This window comes from Heterocephalus glaber, unplaced genomic scaffold (genome assembly GCF_053883595.1).
Source record: "Heterocephalus glaber isolate CG9 unplaced genomic scaffold, H.glaber_assembly_v1.0 deba00001428, whole genome shotgun sequence".
Classification (NCBI taxonomy): Eukaryota; Metazoa; Chordata; class Mammalia; order Rodentia; family Bathyergidae; genus Heterocephalus; species Heterocephalus glaber.
The window spans coordinates 29,851,706-29,857,046 of NW_028258293.1; positions in this window are offsets into that span (position 1 = coordinate 29,851,706).

Here is a 5,341-nt window from a genome sequence, read left to right on the forward strand (position 1 = left end):
TATGATGAGGGAGACGGAATATCTTCAGGTGTTCATTCTATTTTTTCTTCTTTGCAATGCTAATGATTGAATCCAGGACCCTGCATATGCTAGACCAGTACTCTGCCATTAAGCTACATCTGAGCTCGATTTTTGCTTTTAAATGAATTAAAATTTTAATCTGTGTACCTGCACATCACAGAACATTCTAACAGGTTAGGTAGTGGAAAGTTTGTCTCCTTCCCATAAGTCTGAAGCCCAGCTCTAGAGCCCTGGGATACAGAAGCCATGTCTGACAGGAGTCTCTGGAGATATTTAGTGCATTTATAATCTCTTATATGTATAACATTTCTTTTCAGTTTTTACCAAAATTGTAATATTGCCTATGCCATTCTGTGCTCTGCCTCCACCCCCATTTAATGCTAGAAGGTGGCTTATCCCATTATACACAGAGCCATCCCATAATTGTTCCTAATTCCATAGTATCCCATTTGATAAACACACTACAATTCATTTAAACAGTTTCCTCTCGCTGGGAATTTGGAGGGCTTCCAGACTTTTGCTACAGTGAATATTCTTGTACATATTTAATTTCTCATATACGGGAGTATATTTGTAAGTTAATTTCTTTTTTTTTTTTTTTTTTTGGTACCGGAGATCGAACTTGGGTCCTTGCGCTTGTGCAGCAGGCGGCGAAACCACTGAGCCAAATCCCCGGCCCTGTAAGTTAATTTCTTAGAAGTGAAATTCCGGGGCCAAAGAGCAAAGAGAAAATGTATCTTTAATTTTTTTTTGCAACAGGGTCTCACTGAATTGCCCAGGCTGGCATCCAACTTGCTATCCTTTTGCCTCAGCCTCCTGAATAGCAAATTTTACAGGCATATACCAGAGTGCCCAGCTTAAAATGTTTTTTTAAATTACTAAATTACTTTCCATATCAATTTGCTGATTATGTCATGTTATGATTAAAAAAAAACTATCTTGTTATTAATTCAGTGAAAAACATAGTCATTGTGTTTGATAATAAGAAAGCATCACTTATGAAACAACTACTGCCAGGCATGGTGGCGCAGGCCTGTAATCCCAGCACTTGAGAAACTGAGGCAGGAGGATCACCATAAATTCAAGGCCAGCCTGGGACTACACAGAGAGACCCTGTCTCAAAAACACAAAACAGAGCCAGGGATTTAGCTCAGTGGTGCCGCCGCCTGCCTCACAAACTCAATGTCCCAAGTTTGATCCCCAGTACCCAAAAAAAAACCCCAAAACACAAAACAAAAAAACTACTATGTCTCAGGAACTCACACATATTGCCAAAAAACACTCACAGCACATTTGAAGTACAATGGACTGAGCCTTTTGTTTAATACACCCACAAGGCAGGTGGCAGAGCCAGAAACTAAGCCTCAGCCTAGCATGCCCTGGCTTGGGCCTGGGCCTGGTCCTTGTCACCATGCAAAAAGCAGACACCCTGGTATGAGGAACCAGATTCCAGTGTAACTTGTGGAGATGTCGCATGACCGGTATCTGGAAACACAGGCCCATAGCATGGGACACAGGGAAGCAGGATGGGGGCAGGAGACAGAAAGGGCTCCACAGAGATGACAGCCTTCCAGATAAGACCTCAGGGTCAAAAGAACAGATACTGCTGGTGAAAGGTAGGAAAGGGTGCTCAGGGGAAAGGGGCCAACATCCACACAGACACAGACACCTGGAAACCCAGTGGGGAAAGGAGACCGGGTGTGCACAGGCTCTGGGACCAAGGCGGGAAAGGCAGGCTGCGGGATGGGGGCAAAGCATCCCTCACATGCCACTCTCCCAAGTGCAGCCCTTCAGCTGGAGCCCATTTATGTAGGAGGCTGGACCCTGGAGAGGCGACACACACACACACACGGTGGGGCTCAGACTGTGGAGCCAGCTGCACTGGAGTCGTCGTCTCACCCCTGCCCCTTCACGGCTAGTGACCTGCCTCCTGCTCTGTCCAGGAGAGAAGGTCATTCTTAAAATTGTTAATGGGAACTGAATATTTAAAGCATGTTTTTAAAAAAGCAGAAAAAGGCCTGACACCTGGCAAGCACTCAACAAGTATTAGCAACTTATTGGCAAACGATTAACTCGTTTTAAAGAGTTTTTAAATTTACAATCTTTTCCACTATGACGTTGAAAAACTGTAGCCAGGTGTGGTGAACTCCTGTGATCCCAGCACTCCAGATGCTGAGACAGGAGCAGCAAGTTTGAGCCCAGCTTAGAAAACTTAGCAACTTAGCAACAACCTGTCTCAAAATATAAAATAAAAAGGGCCAGGGATGGAGCTCCGTATGAAGGCCCTGGATTCAATCTTCAGTATGGAAAAAAAGAAAGAAAGAAAGAAAGAAAGAAAGAAAGAAAGAAAGAAAGAAAGAAAGAAAGAAAGAAAGAAAGAAAGAAAGAAAGAAGAAGAAGGAAGGAAAGAAAGAAAGAAAGAAAGAAGGAAAGAAAGAAGGAAAGAAAGAAAGAAAGAAAGAAAGAAAGAAAGAAAGAAAGAAAGAAAGAAAGAAAGAAAGAAAGAAAGAAAGAAAGAAAGAAAGAAAAAGAAAAATTGGCAGAGTGCATGACAGGCTCCACTTGTCTGCAGGCAACAGGAGATGATACCGTAACAGCCCAGTCCAACACTGCTGACAAGTGCTGACCATAGCAACGTCAGCCTTCTCCCTGGCAGCACAGCCAGAGACAAAGCTCAGTAGTTTGTATACATAGCCAAATGACAATTCCTTTAAAGTGTTGAAATTCTACTATACAACTGTCGAGTTTTAAAGTTAATTGTTTGGGTCTTACTATGTAGGTTTCTCATTTCCTCACAACCTCCTTATTGGACAAGTATTATCCCCATTTTACAGAGGAAGAAGATGAGCTTTAAGGCGTTTGCCCAAAGCCACACAGCTGGGATTAGGGAGGCTTCATGTGTCCAGGGCCCTATGTCACTCTCCTCAGATCTGCCTTTTCCCTGAGAAACTGGGTCAAGGGTCTGGTTATCATCAGCGATGCCTTCCCTGTCATCGGGCCTACTTGAAGCTGTCTGAACTCGAAGCCCTGAATCTTGTCTGAACAGCTTGGCCTCAGACCTGAAAGCAAACAGAGGGCCAGGGAGGCACAGAAATGACAAGCCGAGTGCGCTGCAGGAAGCAGCTATAGGTCTGAGTGGGGCAGAGAGGGATGGCAGTGTGTTCTGGAGAGGTCCGTGGCAGGCTCTGGGTGGCAGGGGCTGGCAGTCAGGCTGCAAGCTGCAGGCGCCTACCTGGCTGAAATTATCTTACAGCCACGTGGGGCTATTGAGCCTCTGGAGTGTGACCAGACCAAAATGAGAAAGGCTGTAAGAAAACACACATCGGATTTCAAAGACGGTAAAAAAAAAAGAATGTAAGATAGCTGAATAAATTTTATATTAATGACATATTGAAATGACATTTTAGCTATATGGAGTCAAGTAAAAGTATTATTAAAATTAACACCATCTGTTCCTTTTTTATCTTTAAGTGGCCACTAGAAATTTTGAAATTACACATAGCGCTCACGTCATACTTCCATTGAACAGCTCTGCTCAATAAACTCCCCCCAGGCGACCTGCGGCTGCCCCCTGCCGGGGAGGCAGTTGTTCTGCAGTCAGAAGGGTCCCCAGCCGCCTCAGACACTTGTGTCCGCTGGAGCTGTGGGACCGCCCCGGCCTCCTGCCACCGGTCCGCCTCCTCTGTGCTCTGCCGCCCCCTAGCAGCTGCTCTTCCACATCGGTTTTTGCGTCTGGGACGGAACTGAAACACCTCGTGGTCCCAAACCATTTATTCCACTTACCTACTCTCCGGTTTCGGTTGTAGTTGACTCCTAGCATTTGATGGAAGAATTTAGGCCTTTCCGTAGTGTCTATTTACTCTTTTTTTTTCTGATTTACTATCTTGACCATCACCTTCTCAACAAGTATCAATACAATTAGAGATGTTTTCTGTCTCTGAACTTCGCTACCTGTGGCTTCTGTTGGTGAAACTAACAGTTACAGCTGGGCGTGGTGGCGCATGCCTGTAATCCCAGCATTTGGGAGGCTGAGGCAGGAGGATCCATGGGAGTTCAAGACCAGCCTGGGCTACATAGTGAGTTCAAGGTTAGGCTGAATTACAGAGTAAGACCCTGTATTTTTTTTAAATTATCAATTACATCTGGAAAACTGGATGTTAATAAATAATTTGAGGGCTGGGGATTTAGCTCAGTGGTTCTGCAGCCTGCCTCACAAGTGCAAGGTCCCGAGTTTAATCCCAGTACCAAAAAATAAATAAATAAGTAATTTGATTTAGGGCGCTGGACTCCCCACTCCTGGTAATGGGGATTGACTTCAGGGACTTCACATTGAACTGCAAGCCTAGCCTTTTTTATTTTTTATTTTGAGGCCAGTCCTCACTAAGCCACTAAATTGCCCAAGATGGGCTCAAATTCCTTATCCTCCTGCCTTTGCCTCCAAGAGTGTGGGGATTACAGGTGTGGGCCATCATGCCTTGTCTAGGGAGCTAGGTGTTTAGTTTCAGAAGACAGTTTCCTTTTGTTGGTAAATGGGCCAATGGTGTGTAACAGGTTGAACTCCATTGTGAGGATTATGAGGCAATAATATATATATGTATAAAACACTTAGCTCAGTGCCTGGAACATTGGTAATAAAGAACAGTGGTAATAAAGAAGATAATATGAGCAAAATATATTCTACACTTCATATTTAAACCCTCCAAAATATGAAACTAGCAGGCAAGAGAAGTGATAGGGGGAGAAGCAATTACCAAAGTATGTTATATGCATGCATGCACTTGCCAAAATGAAAACCATTAGAGAAAAATAAATGTAGCTATTAATATAGGAAATTGTTACCTATATAAACAGCAATCTTTTTTTTTTTTTGGTACCGGGGATCGAACTCAGGTCCTTGTGCTTGCTCAGCAGGCGGCGAAACCCCTGAGCTACATCCCCAGCCCAGCAGCAATCTTTTGAGAGTAGTATTTGTCCTTGTATGGTAGGACCCTGGTTCAGAAACTTTGTGTGTGTGTGTGTGTGTGTGTGTGTGCACAAGCACTAGTGGGACTTGAACCCAGGAACTTGCACTGAACTACATCCTCAGCCCTTTTTATTTTTTATTTTTAGACACACTTAAAATAAACTGTGTCTCATAAGTTTCCCAGGCTGGGCTCAAACTTTCCATCTTCCTGCCTCAGCCTCCTGAGTAGCTGGGATTACAGGCATGCACCATTGCATATAGCCTTCCTGATAGGTAAACAAAGGGACTGAAAGGGAACTAAATTTTAGCGAATCACTGGGCTGGTAAAATGCCCAGTTGGTCAAGATCTTCCTGGAA